We start from the raw sequence: 20,783 nt of genomic DNA, 5'->3' as shown, positions 1-20,783 counted from the left end.
CAGAAGCTACAAGAGCAAACAAATCCCGAATTGTTATGCTCTTTACAGCAGTCCTCCTGTTCCCTAGGAGGGGTTGTGGCACAAGCTGGAGGTGGATTCGTGGTACTGACCACACATCATCAGTACGAGCACTGGTAAGTCAAGGGATATACATCTGCCGGAGGCACAGCCAGGAAAAAGGCAGGAGCAATTCCTATTGACAACAGTTACCTGAGTGGTTCTGCCAAACTGAGCAGCCATAATTCCATTTGCCTGTAGATGCAGCCCCTCTTCTCTTCTCCTTAGGCCATCTCCATCTGCCTTTTTTACTTATTTCTTCTTCCATGGTCGTCACCATGGCTGCTTGTCAGAGCTTATCTTGGACTGAAAGCTCTTTCAGACAGGAAACACCTTCCACCGTGGGTCTTGATGTATAGAAACAGTGCCCAGAGTGAGCTTGGGATTCGCTAGAAGGTGTATGATGTGCTGGTCCTGCATACAGCACGTAACAGCTCATCTTTTAAACAGCTGCTGCCATATGTAGCTAAACTACCAATGGTCCTTTCTCCCCTGTAACGACAGAGCATACCGGACTCTTAAACATTCTGCCTAAATTATCCCAAATGGAACCAGGGGCATATTTAAGTACCGCTATTAATTGCACTGAATCACCATACTGACGACAGCCCACTGCAACCAACAGGACTACCAGGCAGCAGTGCTGAGAAGACTCTTGTACGTAAAAAAGGAATAAAAGACCTTTTTCTGCTCTTGCGTACACCAGGATGCTGCAACGCCACTGACTTATGCAACTTATGTACCGACATGAGTATGAGCTAAAAGAGAGTGAGACTCAGACTCTGTTCTGGCAGATGAAAGGCTTTGCAAAAAAGCGCAGGCAATAGTTGGGCTATGCAGTACATGCCATTATCTCCAGACGTGCTTATTAAAGCTCTAGCAGCCTCCGCATCTCTTACCTTAAAGAGACAACAGCAATAACGTGCAGCGCAGTTTGGTAATTGTCACTGGCCAGACAAAATAAGGGTAAGTTAAGCTCGCGCTTTTCTTTCCTCTTGAAACTGGGAGAATCCCCCTACCTCACTGTTCAACGGGGAAACAAAAGTATCCCTGCAACACCTCCATCCTTCACGGCCTGGGCACTGAGCCAGCGCTACGCCCCCAGGGCAGGTTAACACCTCCCACTTGCTTTTGGTGCCCGATATTCATTTCTGCCTTACTTACACATCACAACCAGGGAAAAACCTTGGTGAAACCAAGCGAATTTCCCAGTAAACCATTTGCTCGCCTTGAAGAGACGGAGAGTCTGGGTTGCGTTCGTAGGAGGAAAGGGCGAGAAGCTCGCAAAGCCAGCCTTGCCCAACCTCACCCACATCAAAGTCTCGCCAGGGTTTTACATCAGATCAAAATGTAACTATGCAGCATTTGCACTAGAAACAATCAAAACTCAGATAGCCTTAGAAACAATTCATGATTCGTGCTTCAATTTTACCGGAGAACTTTTCTTTACAATACCCATGTCTTTATTTTGACAAAGCAGAATGGTTTAAGATCAGATTATTCATATTTAGTAAATCAATTTATAGGACTTCTAAAGCAACTGCTTAAAATGTCTGAGCCCGTGCAGAGAACAGCAGAATACTAAACATCTGACATGTTCAGTGAAGCATTTCTATCGAGAATTAAGAACAGATAAGAAGGGTATGAGGAAAGAGGATAAAGTGTAATCAGCAGAGGGGGGAAAACCCCAACCTATTACTTGCTAGGTTTTTTTGAGAGGCAAATAACTGACCTGAATGAAAACACAAATACCTGCTTACCGCGTTACATTTTGCCTCATGAATAATACATCCACCTCCCCGCTGCACTGAAAATAAAACTCTCACTTGAGCTTTCACGGTTACCGTGCAGCTGGAGTCTCAGGATTAAATAACATCCTTAGGTTACAGCTGGAAAACATGGACAGTTTTGTAGCTTGAAGTGAAACACTTTTGTATTTCAGTCGTTGTCCCAACTCATGAAAAGCATGAGCATGGAGTGCATCTCAAAGACGTTCACTGTCCACGGAGGAAGAGGACTTAGCAAAGAGAGGGCAAGTCCTTGAGAGCCAACCTAATCCAAACACCACGATGGCTCCCAGCCTCCAAATTCATAGGCCCAGAGTTCAGGGACAAAGCTCCCATAACGAAGTCCGTCACCTGCTGCTCATGTGCAAGAACCATGCTGTATCAGCAGACCACATCTCACCAGCAACCACAGGCATGGGAGTCTGGCCCAAACTCCAAGCAGAGAACACCCAGGACAGGCAGAATGAGAGCTCTGCCCCCTGAACTCCTGCCTCCCCCCGTCACTCCAGCCACGGGGCAGGCGCCGTCCCACCTCCACAACATCCACCTCTCCCCGACACCGAGAACACCCCAGCCAGGCTGGGCAAGGCATGCTCTGAAAATAAATTCACGGCATATGTGTAAAGGAAGAGACGTGTTATTGGGAAACAGAGGTCAATGTACTTCACAGGAGCAGAAGCGACCGATACCCACAGGATGAAAAGTACAGTTTAGTTTGGGTCACGTTTTGCACAGACAGGAGTTCATAAATGCCTTTGTTCTTGGTCACCTAGGTAAGACAAATTTACTCAGACGGAACAGATATATGAACAGCAAGAAGGATTAATTACCACATAATTAATTAATGGAAAAGTCTGGATGAAATGATAAACCAGTGGAAAGATTGGGGGGGGGGGGAAATTGAACTGTAACATAGATCCTTAGTAAACAGATCCATTTATTACCGTTAACACACAGGGACAGCATTACTCTGTTTCTCTCTCTGCCATATAAAGTTATAATTAATTATGCAGTGCAGCCCTTGACACCCGAGATCGATTCACTATTGGCTCTACTCTTACAAGGCCAGACTCGGTGAGAACTTTGCAGACACCTGATATTGCCTCAGCATCTGTTACCTTGCACCGTGTCTGCTTAACGGATACAGGGGGAAAAAAAGGGGGGGACAGGGTGTATTTAATTTAAAATATGCACTTCGCTTATGACATCCATTTTATGGATAAATACAGTGAGGCACAGGGAGCTGACTGACTCGTGGCAAAGCGTTAGACCATGCCCCACTTTTAGGCTGAGCTTCCTTTTTGGATTGCAAAGTCCTGGAGTTTGTCAGACGAACACAAGTCGCCTTCGCCACACGTCTCTGGCCTGGGGCACTTTCTCTCTGCAGCGGAAGATCCAACAACTTTCACCTCAGTGAGCCCCAGAAAGGAATAATAAAAAAGGCTGTGAGATTAAATCGGCCCAAATTGATAATGAGCTCCAGGTTTGTTTTGAACTGAGCTCACTCTTAAATTGCGTCCCTTGCACTGAGTGACTCAGGGGATTGGTTTGGAATCAGGAATGTTTTGAATTGCTACGTTCTGGATTTCATTATTCCCCTCTGGGCAAGTGGATGCATTTGAGAGCCTGAAACTTCACTTGCAGAAATCCTGCTATAGCTGGAAAAGCAGGAATCAAACCAACCAGGACAGAATACGTGCTGATGCCTCTGAGTCAGCATTCGAATTCCTCTTCCACTCCAGCATTTACCAAGTCTGGAAGGGGCTAGGGGAAAGGAGAAAAAAAAAAAAAAAAAGACAAGAGGCTTTCCTTACAGTACCAGCAGCACAGAACCACGTGTGTGGGATGGGAAACAGCCTTGGTCTCTGCTTTTCAGAAACTTTCTTTTACATGAAGAAGCTCATTGTATAATACTTACAGCTCTGTTCCTGGTTTACTCTGTTTCTCACCTTACAGGCTGTAACTGCTGATACCGCATCAGTTTAGGGAGAGGTTAGGATTTTTCCTTTTGACAGGAGACTTGTTGCTGCAAGTCTGATAAATTTAACATTCTTTCTCCCCAGTTCATTTACTAACACACAATAATTAGCTTCCACAAACAATTGGCGTAGCTCAAAGGACTTGTTCGCTGAGATTTGTAACCAAAGTTTTTAGTCTGAGCAAACACAAAGGAGAAAGGAAAAAAAAAAAAAAAGAAAAGAAAACAAGACAGAGCATATGTTCAAGATGAGACTTGAACCAAAGCCTCAGCCCAGCACAGCTCCTGCAGCGCTGAAACCCGGGTGATAGCAATGAAGGAATGCACAGAAGCAGAAAGCTACAGTCTGCAGTACAAGTGGACCTCAAACCTGATTGCAATTATGTGGAAGATGCGCTCCCACTCCTTACAGCCATTGTTACACTTGGCTCACTCCCAGCAACACTCATAGAGGTTTTATGGGCAAACTCAAATAGAAGACGAGACCAAAAATGAATGGAGATACTCACCGCACACATGCCATACGCTACAGCAATTTGATTTAAAAAGACAACTGTCAGTGCTCTTATTTGTACAGCTACCTGCCTTCCCGAGAAATACTCAGGAGACAGCAATTAAATCACAACTTTGTGCTCCGTAAGGACTTAAAGTAAATAGGCATATATCTGTCATATTTAAAACAGGGGTGAAAAAAGTACTAATTTTGGAAGGGGTAGAGATAGAAAGAATGTTCTCAAGAGTTCCAAGGCAGAGGTGGGAAAATGAGGTGACAAAGCAGCCCCCAGGTTGTGGTTTGTACAGTAAAAGACCAAAGTACTGAAACAAAAACTCCGAGAGCTGACTGGGATCACTGTCGGGGTGAGATGGAGAGATTTCAAAAAGTTCAAGTGAGAACAGCCCCTGTCTGGGTAGAGCAGGCAAGTGCTGATGGTGGACAGACAGGAGTTTGACTTTGAACACAAAAGTTAAGTTGATATTGGGTTTCAAAGAACAAATTAAGACACAAGAGATCTTGCTCTTCTCCTCCACCTCAGACATGGTTTCATCTCCCACTCAATCACTACTTGCTGAATTTTCAAAACTCCTTCCATACAGCATCTCACACTGAAAACAGTAAATGGCTGTTGTGAATCAAGAAATTCAAGATCTAGCTCTGTCTGGCTCCTCATGTTCTCTTTTGTAAAGGAGAGGCAATAAACATCTCAATACTTCAAAGTGCTGAAGCGCTTTGAGATCGTCATAAAGAAAAGACTAGGTAAAAACTACAGTGATGGTCTTCTGTGTAATCACTATACGAACAGCACAAGCTTGCGCTCTCGGATTTACAGCCCCTTTGCAGATCATTCATTTTATTTTTTGTGTTACAACTGAAGTAGCTGACGACTAACTTAGTGAATGCCGAAATGCTACTGTACTCCTTGGAGTATTCCTTCCCGCATCTCTTTCCCCACCCCCAGACATATGTTAGCAGTTAGAAGCAGCTTGCTGAAGCTCAAAGTTTGACAGGAGGGGGAAAAAGAAGGGGGAAAAAAAAATATCCGTGTTCAGAACACAACAGAATACCTAAAAAGACCGCCCTTGGCTCTCTGGCTACATACACACACACTTGTTGCCTCTTGTTTTAATTAAGGCCAAGGAGCATCTAACTAACTGAAGCAGTAAGAATTAAAATGGCATCAATTATATACACCTGTCCTTGAATGAAAACAATGATTAAATAATGAAAGAACTCAGATTTTGGTAACATACACACACTGTGCATTAGCTCGGATGAGAAGGAGTTATCCCTTAGCTTTAACAATGCCAACATCAGCACAGTCACTACTGTAGTTTATCCCGCCTTTATGGATGCGGCGGGAGTGAGAGGAAGGCTGAGCCCCGACCCCGAAGCGGTGCGGTACTCCCTGACAAAAGCTCTCAGGAGGAGCAGGGAACAACACGCAGGACTAGTAAATGGAAAGGAAGACTGGCAAACCTGCTGCTAGGAATCCCGGACAACAAAAATGTTATCCCACCTTCTGATTTTCCTTATGCCAGAGACCTGAAGAGGGCAGAAGGTAAAGAAAGAGGTAAAGGAAAGAGCCACCGACCTCTCTGGGCCAAGGCCAGGAACATACAGCCATCAGGAGCCAAACGAGAAGAAAGAGTGTGGTTGGTGGTGAACATGCCACCAGGGCAGGGAACGCCATCTGTGAAGTGCTAATTCCAATCATCATCACTGTGACAAATCCCCCCAGTGCTCACGAGCATCAAAGTAGAGCCAGCCATATACTTGTATACGTATCATTCCAGAGCCGTAACATGATGGGAACCACGGGAACAGACACCAAACTGGTGCCTACTGTAAGACGGATTCATATCTCATTCACTTCCTCAGAAGCACGGCTGTTACACAAACTCCCAGAAACGCTGGCATCCCGCCCAAAGAGCACTTATTCAGCCAATTCAATTAATGTTATCATTAAGTCACAATATATCTAATGAATGGGACAGCCAAGTTACTACTCATTATCACAGCATTTCTCTTTGGAAGAGTGTTAGTGACGGGATGCAGAGAGCATGTTCTGATGTCCAGATGGCAGGGAACGGATAAGGAAAGCTAAAACAGCCCGGACAAATCAGCTCCTCTGCCCTGACTTCCAGGATTGGTCCCAGGAATAGAACTGTCACCTTGGCTTTAACATGCATAGGGCCTACACCAGACTTTCTCCCATTAAGCAGTGAGTCTGAAGTGAAGAGTTCAACAAAACCAGAAATACTACAGCTTCCCAAATTGTTAATCAGTTAATTAGCCAGAACATTGACAACAGTATTCTGGAAGCTTTTATATGGCATGCTTTTTTTTTTTTTTTTTTGGAAAGAGTAGAGCAAATACACTCAACTCTAGATCACATCTTTTTTCCCATTTAGTTGCTTGCTTGGCAGCACATGTCCTGATAAAAACGCTGCCTGTACGTGTTCATGTATTGGAGTTACCCAGTGCAGGAACAGGAGGGGATTCTTGGAGTTTCAGCAACACTAACAATTTCACTGTTTTCATTCCACTGGCATTGCTTTCTAAAACCTACTTATCTTGAAGTTAACACCCCAAAACAGAAGCACTCTAAAAAAAAGATGACACAAAAAGGCTGAAATTCCACACCTGCATCTTTCCATCTGAGATGCCCTAACGCTTCACGCACTGCCATAAATACTATGTGCTGCTAAACTTAAATCACGGACCAAGATGTTCAGAGTTCTGCTCGGGCTGAGGCTTGGTATGGCAGAAAGCTGTAGATAAGGAATGAAATGCCACAGGGGAATGGACTTCCATTCCCGGACTATCACTGTATTACAACTTGAGAATAAAAACCTGCAGGGTTCATCAGCACAGGTAACGAAGCTTGGCAGAAGCATCATTTATAAGCCCTCATGTATGCTTGTAATCACAGATGTAAAAAGAATACAGGATTTTGCGTTGAAGTACTAGCTTCAGACTTCTTTTTTCCAGAAATTTAAATGCTGCTCGCTAAACGACTAACTTCAGTATTTCCCATGCAATATGATTAAGGCTTCACAGCTACAATTTCTCACACGTGGTTTCGAATGTACTGTTTTGTTTACACAGGACATTCAATCCAGTTCTCTGATCAAACCCAGTGCCTGGCAAGTTAAAAGCTGTGATCAAGGTTGACTTCTTCCTTAACTCTACAGACCAGAGTTCGGGATTTGCCTGATCTAAATAAACTGCACAATCAGAGCGGTTTGATTTTAGGTCTGCATCTCGTTCAACTGGCAGAAATGCTGATTTTTGCTGATGCTGTTTTCTAGCAAAAATGCTTAGCTGACTGCTGAGCTGACTGCAGAGATGGCTTGTGATAAGTCTAAACAAGTTAGGCAAATCACTGGAAGCACCATAACTGCAATAGCACAGCGCTAAACAGGGGTTAATACACCCTGCTCAGACTACCAGGATAAATTTGCCTGCAAGGGAACTCCAGGGCACCACAGCTATCCTTCCTCAAATATTCAGGTCAGCTCTGGTATATGCTGCAGCACAGGAACACCTGGAATCTGAGAGAAACAAAAATATCTGAGGGAAAAGATGTTCATCATTAACTGGGAAGTTAAACTAATGTTTCGTGAGTTTTCTTGCTTGGGTTTTCATTGTAGTTTGTGAACCTTCCTATAGTTGTTCTTGTAATTCCTGATCAGGAGGAGCTTGGAAGCCTGGGAAAGTATTTTTGTGTTTGTGAACTGAAAAGGCGCACGGAGGTTGAGTCAACGGGAGCTGTTTGCCACTGCCCTCTCGGGTACGCTGAGGGCAGCTCTGCTGTGCTGGACACACTGGTCTTGCCAGCGCAGGCTGCCCTTGTGCCTCTGCTGGGAGAGGAAAGGGCAGAGAATCCACACCAGCGCTGGCTGCGGCCCTTCAAGACTAACTTCTGAATTGGTCTAGATCCAGGCTGCTCTACAGATCTTGTAACAGACAGGGAAAGCTTGTTCGTGTGTTTCTACAGCACGCATCTCTGACTGGAGCTCCTGGGCATTACTGCTGTATCAATAATGGCATCTGAGTCTCTCAAATTACAGTAATTGAGGCAGACAAGGCTCGCTGAGTTTCATCTTCATCTCAGTTCAGGGCTTTAGGAGACTTTCATGTTTCAAACAGTGGGGCTTTGAGCACTTCCCTGCAAGTCTGGTTGACAGAGCAACAATCCACTGTCAGGAAATTCTTTTCCCTTGGTATTCAACTTGAAGTTCCTTTTTGCTTCCTCTTTTCTCTGCCAATTACCTCTCTGGAGCACGCTAAGCAAATCCTTCAACATTTACATCTTTAAAATAATATGGCATAATTAACTCCAGGGGAACAGCTTTCACCAAACTACATATATTTATCTCTCTTAATCTTGTGTTATTAATTTAGCCCCTCCAGCCAGTCCCCGAGTTGTTTGGGTTGCTTTCCTCTGAGCTCATGCCAATTTGTTAGCTTTTTTTTTTTCTGGCAAACTCGAATAAAGCTGAGCGCAATATGGCAGGCGTGGTCTTTTCTGAGCCACCCAGAAAAATCTCTATGGTCAAAGTCCATTCTGAACCATAAAGAATGACAGCACGTTAAAATACTTTGTAAATGGAAACTAATTCCCACACCATCTCTCCGAGGAGGGGAAGTAAGTGTCTGACCTGTTTTACAGATTGGAAACACAACATTTTACCTGTGGCCACAAGGGGCGAGTCAGGGTGAGAACAATGACTGAAGTTCTACATTTTCCCCTTAGTCTTCAGTTTAGATCGTTTCCGTTGCTCTATAAAACAAACCCAAGGAGCTCCAGAGAGAAAATTTCCAGAAAGAAGTGACTTAGTCCCAGCTGTCCTGTAATTCTGCTTCTAGCACCCTGCTCTTATCACACTGGCTCTGCTATCAAGTACCATTTTGCTTCCCAGGGTTCAGACACCGTTATGATACTTGACTTCCCTCCCTCATTCCCATCCGTCTGAAGTTGTAGACTGAATCTACAACTCTCTGGAGCCCAATCCACTTAAGCTTTGAAACAACTGTCAAAATACAGCACATCAAAGCCTAAGACTGAGAACGTGCAACATCTCTGAAAAGCCACAGAGAGAAACACGTCTCTCAAAAACTAGAAGTCAGAGGTGTAGATTTGTAAAAAGAACGGAACATAAAGCAGTTTCAGCGCTGGATCCTTCTATTTGGGTAAAAACTCTGTAACATTATAAAGTGTTGGCACCACTCAACTCGTGCTTCATCTGTTTCGGCAGCACGGTGCTGGTGTTGGTCGTGACAGCCTGAGCAATGCCAAGTCCGCAGGGAGTGCCGCAGTGAAACTGCTGCATGCCTGGCTGGAGAAGCAGCAGCTGGAGAGTGAGACCATATATTAAAGAGAACATGTTTCAGCTTGATTCTTTTTTTTTTTTTTTTTTAAAGCAATTTCTATACCTTCTACATGTAGTTTGCTTCCTTTGCACTCTCACTCACACTGAGAACCACTCCTTTTTTGTATCTGTTTCCCTGCAAGACTATTTCCGTAATTCGCCTTTTTCCAAAATAGTTCAGCAGAATTCTCTAAAAACAATATAAATATCCCAGTCCTTCTTATATCACCGTATTAGTGACAACTGCAGACAAATCTGGTTTAATACCTTTGATCTACTAAGGAGACGACCGTATCTCTATGCTTGATAACGAAATAGGACTGAACAACCTGGCGCAGCCCATAAGGCACGAGTGCACTTCGTCTAGTACTTGCACAAGTTTCCAAAGAACGATGACAATGTAAACCCCAAACGCTGAACTAAACGCAGCTACAATCAGAGCCCGACGCACCACGCTCAGGCTGACGTATTTCTATTTCCTGCAAATACACGTCGCATTCAGGAGCTGAAAAAGCATGAGCAAAACATAACTTGAAAAAAATTAACCTTGGGATATTATTCTAACTAAGATTCAGGAGGTTTCAGGTTTCTACATTTTTAGACTACACTCCATGTTTTTAAAACTTCTTCAAAGTTTTAGTTCTAAAACCAACTTCTTTCGGAGTTAACACTGAAGTTGTCCTGTAACTTTCTAACTGTAGCAGCAATCACTTAAGGAAACAAACGACCCCAAATGCGACTGTCGAAGAAGCAGAGCTTAGCACTATGTCACAACAATGACACCACGACATCGTACAGCTTTCTGGCCTCGGAGCAGGTTGCAAGAGGCGCCCCATCTGTTTCTTCCCTCCTCAGTCCCACATACTCCTCACGACAGCCGCCTTATTAAGCATTTGTATATCCCCCGTCTGTGCTAATCTGTGAGCTCACCCGGGACTAATAACCCTAAGGCTTCCCAAGCCAGAACTTCTCCATTCACACCCTCTTCCCAAAATTTATCCGGTACCCCCAGAAGCTGGAGAGACACCAAACTACGGAGACTTACACAGTGTTGACCCTTCTCTATCTAGAATTTTGCAGTGACTGTGGAAAAAGCTTGGACCTTCCACTGACATGAAGTATTAAGCTGGAGGAGGTTCTTGAGAGATCCTAGAAGGAAATATCATCCAGAAAATCAGAATCTCCTGATGACACAGCCCTTCCAATCAAGACAAAAATAAGACACTTATAGAATCGTGTAAATTAGAAGAGAAGTGATAAAAACTCTCCATTCTGTTTCGTAACAGGTAATGGTCATGCCTGTATCTGGACAGGGAAGAATGCCATCTAAGGGGAGATTTCATTTATCCTGGAACTTAACCTTTCCCCAGGGAATCTCCTTCACAAAGTCGCATACAATACCTCTATTCATCGACTGCTTTTTCCGTAAGTTGCTTTGAGTTAGGGGGTCTATTCCCTGCTCGGCCCTTTCCTCCAGTTCCCCCTCCTCTTGCCTGTACTATCACGCGGTCACTTTGTGAGCCGCGTTCCTTTCTTCCATTCTGTTATCCTTGCGATATATATTTGATGTGCTTGGCGTACAGAACTGATGTCTGTTTAGATTAAAACCATGTTGTAATTTGGAGGAAAAACATACAAAGCCACGGCTGAGCATGACAGAAGAAAGCGATCCCCAGCTTTGGAAGCTGCAGAATTCCCTGCTGGGAATAGCCCAGGCCCATGTTTATTACGTTAGCCAGAAACAGGGGAAACGGCTGAGGTTTTGTTGGTCTTTCCGCTCCACGCTGTAGAGAGGCCAGTGCTCATTCCCCCCCCAGCTACGTAGGGCGAACATTTTACACATACTCTCATTTCTACTTAATGGTTCTTCCATCCTTTCAAACAACTCTCTCCACTCTGGCAAGCATGTGATTTATGGAACCCCAGCAGAAACGAATGGATTACACAGCTAATGAACGAATCAAACAAACCCAAGAGACCAGAGCGTATGATCAGCTGAATGGGCTGAGTTTTTTAAGTGGCACTTCTACTTCTTAGGTTATACTAAGGTTTCAAAGAGCCAGAATCCAGACAGATACTGCATTGTTTAGAAACCATGGAATTTTTCAGCATGGATCTGCCTTCACTGGCATCTTTCGACAGCGCCGTCTCCATCTGAATTACCTGCGATTGATGCAGAAACTCCTCTATGACAGCAAATCCAAAGCTCTGGACAGAACAACTTAGGGAGCATTCTCTCTCTCAAATATAGCTATGGCACTTGGCATTTCTACCAGGATACTTCTCTTGGAAAGCACCCAGGGCTATGAAATTTTATCTGCTCAAATTTGCCCTTTTAGTAGTAATATCAGCCTGAACTTGTAAGCTGGCTGCATAAAAAAATGTACCCTAAGCATAGTCTGGGAAGGGTGGGAGACCTGGAGACTCCAGCAGAAACCCCAGACTTTGCCCCAAACTCGCATCCCAACAACTATCTTTGACAAAAGCTCTGCCTTTACATCAGCCTGAAGAAGCTCTTTCAACATCATAGCCTATTAGGCTCGCAATCGTAAAAAAATAAAAGAAAATAAAAACCTCCCTTCAGACGTCAGAAGCAGTAGTAGCCTTGTATTACAGATCTGGAGTAAGAGGTAATTCTGTGCTAAGACAATGCAGACAGTCTTCGAAAAACTGAGCAATTCAATTAAGCTCTGCTGTGTCCCACTCTCTTAATTAATGCACTAACCTCACACGACTCAGTTTACAAAATCCAAGGCTCCAACACGAGCAGTTAATTCTATTAATTGTGCTGACATTAGGCACCTCGCTGTTCTAATTTGGTGTCTTAGGAAGAAGAAAAATTCTAAGACATGCATTTTCTCAGCGTACTTTTTTTCCAGTAAACCTTTGAGGTTTTTTTCTACAGGTTTTGACTTAAGCAAATCGTCATTTCTAGACACACAATGCCAGTAGTTGGGTTAGATTTGCAAAAATCTTATCATACATGTTTTGATTTTAAGTGATCAAAAGCACAGCTGGCCTCGATTCGCGTCAAACTTTATTCAAATATGAAAGGTGTTTTTTCTGAGAATGGACTTGAGGGTGGTAGTTTAAATACAGTTCAATTTCTAACCTATTCCTGGGCACCTAATTCATATGGTGGAGAACGGAAACAAGTCTAAGAGCAGTCCAACTTTATTTTATCATACCACAACAACACAGTACGGACAAATCCAGTTAGTGTTCTCAACGCCAGCATTTACTTACTGTTTGAGCTACGCATACAACTTGTGGCTCACTATAAAGTTATTTTTTAAATGTGAAAAATTGTTTTGTTTTGATTGAAAATTTCTTCAGCTTTTACATTAAATGCAGGCAAATTTAAAATGGCAATTCATATTGACATTAAAATCTTTGCCTTTTAAATATCAAATGGAAATTTTTCAAATTTGAATCCTACTTATTAGGCCTACGCTCTGAATTTGATGAATACCCATTTTTAGCTAAAACTAAATTGCACTTTGGGGGAATGAACTGTTTGATAACTATTGCCTAGAGGTACTCAGCATTTCTTCCCTTCTGCCAAAGAAAGGTCGCCAGGGGAAGCGATTTAGCTGAAAATTAGTTTAAGATAATTATTATACAACTTTCAGGTTTTTCCTACATACAGAAAAACAAATACTGCAGAAACTGAAGTTGGTTTATACACAGTATTTGAGAATATATTTTGTAGAACAAATGAAATTCCCAAATGGGACATTATAGTTCACGTATTCAGCACACATGCAGCAAACAGCTTCCAAGCTTTCTTCCACCCACTGGAGTTTTGGAGGTCTTTGGTTCCAACCGGCTAATTCCTGCAGACCGAAAATCATTCCATTGGTGGCTTTTTTGTTAGTACTACTAAGAGAGAGAAATGTTATCTCTTTGAGTGGCGCCTTGTTTTGTTGGGAAGAGAGGTAATCAGTTTCATGCATGATACTACAGGATTTGCTTAATTAGCCGTTACTATTCTGAGCTGAAGATCATCTCAGCAACTTAGCCATAAATACTTACCAAGACGAGCCTTTTCACTGCCCAAACACTAAATTGTTTTTGCTTAGCAAGTCTTGTGAGACGCAGCGTTTTGATATCAATCACATTTACTATTAGCTACCAGCACTGAAATGGCAAAAACTCCTTCTATTCTTGGAGACTAATATAATTGATTGAACCCAGCTCTGCACTTCATGCCATGCGGAAAAATGAGTGGCAAATAGTATTTCTCCCTTTCTCTCCCCACAAAGCCTGACATTTCATTTCATCTGAGCGTTTTATTGGTTCTCACATCTGGATTAGATAAATTTAAAGCACAGTTTTCAATATCTCTGTTGCTTAAGGTTACAGTATTTGACAAATCCTATTCTCCAGGCTGTCAAATTAAATTAACATGGGCAATGGAGGGGGAACAAAAGAATAAAGAGGCGAAGTTTTATTCCCCTGTGTTCAGAGAGTGAGACAAAATTAACCCCTCTGAAGGGGAAGCACCAGCCCCAACAGACAAGCCTGCTAGAGGCAAAATGACATAAACCCAAAAATTCTGTTGGCTGGCATCCCAGAGATTAACCGGCCCTTACCAGGCCACCAGGTTCCTATAAACAGAAGCCACGCTTCAACTACTGAGAGCTTCCTGTCTGAGGCAGCAATACTTGCTGTTGTAGCATCAAGTAAAGTTTTAACACCAGCAAGCACACGAGGTAGGATACATCTAACGCTTCTGTCCAGGATTCTTACTTGCATTCAGCCAGAAACTTCCGAAGGACACTGTGAACTCACCAGTGGGCCAGAAAGATGAACCGGTCCCATGTTTGTTTAGCCGATCAGGGGAGTTAAGTCTCAAGGGATGCTCTTCATATCGCTCCTTTGAAGATTCTTCCTACGTAGTTGCCCACACAGAATCTTTTTTATCTTATCCTCCAGGGTGGCTTTTGTGCTGACACCACGCTTCAGCAGCCATATGCTGTGGAGGGCACTTACCATCAACAAACAGAGACGCACACAGAACCCAGAAAAACAGTAACAATAGAAGTCAAAGTCAGGGGGCTTGTCTGCGTGAAACAGCTTAATTCATAACAGATGCCTAAATCCAGTACAACGCTGATTAGACTTACAGGTGAGACAAACTCATAAGAGCAATCCTGCACATGACCAGCGCTTACTTTTATCTGTTAAGAAAAAATCTTGGATCAGAGTCTGCGTCAAGATGGCATTTGTAGGTCTCTGTGGGGGGCAAGAGGGAGAATTCTTTCCTCAGAATTACATGGGGGCTTTGCAAGCGCTACTGAGATGAACTCAGGAAATTCATGCAAATCTGAAATTTTACTGGTGAGTGTAGCCAGATCCCAGAGGTGAGACCGGGAGGTGTCACCTGCACTCCCCGCTTCCCGCAATTGCATTTTTGCCCCCACTGGCTTCCTGCATCCCTCTCAGGTATGGATGGATGAGCTCCATAGGTTCCCTCTTCCTGGGTGAAACTCTGCAATTCTTGTTCAAAACAGAGACTACAACGCGTGTACACTCCAGGACACTCACCTAAATAGAACGAAATGGGCTCAGCACCTGAGTCCACGACCAACAGTGAAGAGAAAGACAAGACAGCTCCCTAACATTGAGCCTCAGCAGTAACGCGTTTGGACAAATAGGACTGAAAACATACACCAAGACAGTTTCAATTTCTTTCAGCAGTTCAACGTAATAAGGCTGTCAGCCCACTTTATCATGAGATAGAGACAGCTTTTAACTATTTACAGTGTATTTAACTGTCTGGCTTCCAATATTAACTTCCACATTACCTCCTTAGAGGGCTTCAGAGAAAGCACGTTCACAGGTATTATGACATTTCTTCCTACTATCTGCAATTCAGGGGGAAGTGACTGTTTAACTAATTCTTCTTAAGCTCTCTGCAAATCAGTATTAACCTTGAGCAACACCTTCATGTTCACAGTGCATAAATTACATAGACGCTATACTGAGCAGCCTCATCAAATGGGGACTTACATTTTAAGAAATTAAGAAAACCACACGGCTTGGTTATCAGGATTTGTTGTTAATAAAGTACATATATGAACAGATTGAATCTTCTGCTAGCTTCAGGCAAAAAGTTACGGGAAGGCACTTGACATGGAGGAGGGAGGGACTCTTGATAAAGGGCATAGTGAGAGGACGAGGAGGAATGGTTTTAAACTGGAAGAGGGGAGATTTAGTTGAGATATTAGGAAGAAATTCTTGGCTGTGAGGGTGGTGAGCCCCTGGCCCAGGTTGCCCGGAGAAGCTGTGGCTGCCCCATCCCTGGAGGGGTTCAAGGCCAGGTTGGAGGGGGCTTGGAGCAACCTGGGCTGGTGGGAGGTGTCTCTGCCCAGGGCAGGGGGTGGCACTGGATGGGCTTCAAGGTCCCTTCCAACCCAAACCATTCTATGATATTGTCATTGTCAGTTTGATTGAAGAAAAAAATAACAACAACCAAACAAAAAACCTGCATAATGGACTGCTGCAATGATCCGTACTGCCATTGCAGCGCTGAAGGGCAACAATGATTGCTCTTTCCAGCTTACAATTTGGAACATGCTTTTGCTTATCTCAACTATCCGCCAACAGGAAACATGCATAAATGTCATCATCTAAACACAGACACTGGTAGATTTATTTATATTTTTTTTTGAAACCACCTCTTTATGGCAAAACTAAGGGACTGATAGGCAGTAAAAAAGAGCAGAGAAAACATTCCAGTGGTGATGCTGTTCCCCTGAGACACAGTAAAGCAAGATATATCTGTCGTGAGATAAAGGATCACAAGAAAAGTTTAAAATCTTTTTTGTATCTATACATATATGTATATATTTGACACTGTACTGACAGTCTTGTTAAGCACTCTTATATCTAGTCATCATGATGTCAAAATGGTATCAAGGCTCTCCAGAAGCCCTGAGAAGAACTGCCACATTTCCCTATGATCAAAACCAGCTCGCAGCTGAGATGAGTTAAAGCTACAGCCACTCCTTGGGTATTTTTCTAGGTTTGTAATAGTAACAAAAACTCAGAGATAAATCATGCTTTGTGTCCTCTCAACTCATCAAGTTTCTGCTATTACGAATAATATAACGCACTCCCACTCCCTCCAGACCTGTATATTACACAGAGTCACATGAAGCCTCCAATAAACCAATACTCATCACATCACTTTAGATAACCATTTCCTTAATAAAAGGTCCTTAATAAAAGGACCTTAATAAAAGGTCCAAAACTGAGCAGTGCCAACTCTGGCTGAAATCCCAGAAGCACATCATCACTGTCCACGTACGCCTAGAGAGACACGACGGCTACCAGAAGTCGTTTTATAACGGGCATGTTTCACATAAACATTTACCAAGGGCTCCTTATGGGCAAAAGGCCTTATTAGGGAAGAGACAAAGAACAAAATAAAGGCAGCAAGTATCGGCATTTAGGCGGAAAGGAGCCATGAAACGGTAGAAAAGAAGTCTGTGAAGAAAGAGAGCCTAGAAGGAAGGAGAATAGCGTCTGAGCAAGTCTTAAGAATGGGAAGAGGGTTTAGGGAAGGTCCCTGAGGTCAATTCAGACGAAGGGCACTCAGTTGGCACAAATGCAATGGGTTTGGAATTGTGCTGAGAGGGAAGCCACCAAAGACTCCCAATTAAGGAAAAGTGAGGTTGAAAATGTAAGGGAAGAGGGGAGAAGTACAGCTGTGGTTGGAGGAGGCAAGCCTCAGAAACACAAGCAGCACGGTGTAAAGGGTTAGTGGCTTCCGTGTCAAGGAGAGTCTTTTGGACGGTGCTTGGCATCATTTGTGCTTCCTTAGACTCCAAGCGAGATTTAGCGCAGGCAACATTTTGAGACCAACAGATCAGATTAGATTTTTCTTTCCCAAAGGGAACATAAAGCTAAAAACCGACTTCAAAAAGAGGCAAGAATCTGCTTATTTCCTTATCAGTAATTTCTTATCATTGCAAGAGGGAGCGGCTCTCCAGCGGAGCTGCATTCGGAGCTCAGCAGCTGAGAGCTCCTGCCTCTCGCAGATAACGTGCTTCGGATGCTACAGCTTAAGTTCCTGGCTGTTGAGTTCTGCTTTATGCATTGAAGACCTACCTAAACGCTCTCCTTTGAGCCTCTTCGAATCACTGCAAACCTTTTGTGTCCAGAAACGTTACTCCAAATCTTACAGAGTCCGAGAGACCTAGCTGACACAAATAAGGACACAATAAAGCAGTGGGTAAGTTGTTTGGCATTTATTTCTCTAAAGGATCGCCTCGACCCAAGCACCTGAGCCAAGAACAGGAACACTTCAGAGTTAGGAGTAAAACAAAGACTGTCAAGCAGCCACAGAAAAACAGCTGATCGACTGGTATGTGAGATCACTGAGGATTTAAAACTTCACAGAGAATGAGGCAGACCACTTGAGCCAGATACAATCAGAAGTTACTCCTATGCTCTGGCACGATGGATAACGTTACACAAGGGTTCCTAGGAACATTAATAAAGCTCAACATAACGATCATTTATCCGTCCAGATCAGCAGTTCTTTGGGGGCACCACAATTGCTTGGCAAAAGAGAATCTCTGTCTCCATTAGCTCTAGAGGAATATAAAATAAGAAGAACAACAACACCTGGCAACACTCATGCTTGTTTAAAAGGAAAGATTTAAAAATGAGATCATTTAATGGACTATTTATTCTAGAGCGATTTATTTTTCCATTAAAATAACTTTTATTGCAGATCAGAGAGGAAGTCAGCCTTTCCCAAAGCAATTGGAAAGAGCAGAAGCACAGAAAGCATTATGGTTATTCAACAGGGGACTAAACGACATAACTATAGAATTATAAGTTTCGGAACTTAGGAATGACAACAACCTCAACTGCTGGCCCTGAAAACTACTAAACTCTAAATTTGGAAAATGAAGGATGAAAAATACTCCACAACACCCAAACCCAAGAACGACCAGCACTCCTACCCCCGAGCGGCGATGCAAAGCAGGGCCACACGTCACCACAGCTACTCCTCCTGCATCTTCTCTCCACACTATTATGGTCCTGCTGTCATAGGATCATCAAAGGGAGAAGGCAAGATTTGTTCTCCCATGGCTACCAAATGCTGCACATACGGCAAAATATAGTAAATAAAAACCTCATTCCATCAGCCTCACTTCAGAATCAAAGTTTTTTTTTTTCCCAAATCTGCTTTTTGTGGTTTGCTGCAGTCCTAAGGGAAAACCAGGAAAACACGCATCCTGCAGAAAAAACAATTGAACCGTATTTGGGAGGGATTGAACCAGGAGGAGAAGGAAGGTCAAAAATGCAAAGGAACAATAGAAAATATTCCTGCTTTTGAAATGATCCATATACCAGCTCTTTATACTACAATGCACAGATGTCACGAAAGCTAAGCGCAACACCGTTAGGCATTTCACATTTCTCCTAGACATTTATTATTTAGACATCATTTCTCTTTTACGGCTTCCCTGGAAGGTCAAGACAAATTTTCTCCCATCACCTCCAAGGCCCAGGTTGGTAATGAAACACCTACCCAACAAAATAATTGCTGCATTATATGCCGTAATGCTCCATTTGAAAAGGGGAACATGAAATAGCTCTATCCTTCAGGGAGCAGGGCTTCCACTCCGAACACCAATAGCTTTCACATTTCTCTCATTTTTTTTCTTCCTGTTTTGCAAGATCATGTATTTCTGGCTAGAGGTTATACTGCAAGAAATTAAAACAACTTGTACACTTTCTATCCTTTTCATTGATCAGACCTGAAAACGGGAAATTAAGAAATCTAGTAATTACAAGGGGAAAGGCTTAGGAAACAGACATGCTAGGGAAAATTAGAGTTTTATACAATAATTAACAAGATTTTCTGAATGTCGCAGTAAAATTCAGTACTGGTTAGCAATATTCCCAAATCTTCTGGAGCATGTAAAGGACCAAAAAGAATTATCCATTTGAACTTCCTATTCTCTTTCAAGAGTCAAAGCGCAGACTCTGTTCTTGCCTACTCTCTTGTGACTTTGATTTCTCTCCATCTACAACTTTCATAAAAAAGACTGGAGTTCATATTTGTATTTGTTCCGTGTGTATTAATAATGATGTATACTAACACTAATATGCAGCTTCAAAAAAATGGGCTTGTGCACATAATGAAGCCACGAGAGGCAGTTTATTATTGTTATCCCCCGATTCTGTAACTGAACAAAAGCAAGCAGGTAGACGCAAGGATTTTTAGTATAGCCATCAAATATTTTTGCAAAGACATGCTTTAGACCGCAAGCTAGGCTTGTACGTTCTGATTTCCAATTGACAGTCAGCTCATGTTTGACAGCAGGATTTTGACATTTTTAAACAATTTTTATCACAATGTATGTGCTCAGGCCAGTTCAAGTGAGCGCTCTGGCACGGGAAATTTGCAGCCTGATTTGAATAGCTGAGAAGAGCGAATTTACCGGCGATCTCTTGCTAGATTGTTTAATACAAACTCCTGCATGCGCGACAACTCTACCTCCTCTTGCTGCACAGCTGCCCTCGCGCTGGGCTGCCCTTGCAGTGAATGGGGAAATGCTTAACAGGGACAGATCTAAGAACCAGCTGCAAAGCCAGGTAACCTGATAAAGCTCTTTTTATTAGCTACTGTAATAAAGAACATTGATCCGCAGAGCCCTGGCTCTTGAATGCACAAAGCAGAGTGAATTTTCTACAACAGTCCCCCTAAAAACGTACAAAGGTCTGCTAAGCGCCGCTTTACTCCTCCCAGCGATAAGAATTCCTCTGGGGAGCCGCACCAGACTGGCTCCGTGATAGACCTAGTAGGGCTATTGCTCTTCTCAATGCGGAAAATTAAGTTCTTTATTCTACTTTCCACTGCCAAGGGGCAAGAGAGTGACACAGAGAGTATTTATGACAGTCCCCAAGTTTAAGTACTATAACATGTTTGTTACTGCATACTATTTTTGCTGTATCTGTTCCCACTATAAATACAACTCGGTCCAACAAACCACAATTTTCACTGCCTTAAGGCTTGATTCCGCAGTGCGTATCCCATCAGGTTACCTGTAGGAACTACT

General features: G+C 43.1%; 1 protein-coding gene across 5 annotated transcripts in view; it reads right to left on the bottom strand.

Moving 5' to 3' along the window:
- Positions 1 to 20,783, bottom strand: part of ABTB2 (ankyrin repeat and BTB domain containing 2) — a 158,605-nt gene that overhangs the window by 78,060 nt on the left and 59,762 nt on the right. Inside the window, exons 1-2 of one of the 5 annotated variants that reach the window (XM_054201633.1) lie at positions 17,815 to 17,898; positions 14,491 to 14,674 (exon numbers count right to left, since the gene is read on the bottom strand). The exons of 2 other annotated variants lie outside the window; for them this stretch is intronic. The gene's annotated coding sequence lies outside the window, so the exon portion shown is untranslated. Of the gene's footprint in view, positions 1 to 14,490; positions 14,917 to 17,814; positions 17,899 to 18,677; positions 18,784 to 20,783 lie in introns of those variants that run through there. 2 more of the 5 variants (XM_054201634.1, XM_054201632.1) reach the window with 2 other exon arrangements.

This window comes from Rissa tridactyla, chromosome 4 (assembly GCF_028500815.1).
Source record: "Rissa tridactyla isolate bRisTri1 chromosome 4, bRisTri1.patW.cur.20221130, whole genome shotgun sequence".
Lineage (NCBI taxonomy): Eukaryota > Metazoa > Chordata > Aves > Charadriiformes > Laridae > Rissa > Rissa tridactyla.
Note: the sequence above shows the minus strand (reverse complement) of the source record. Positions and strands in the feature narration are given on the sequence as shown.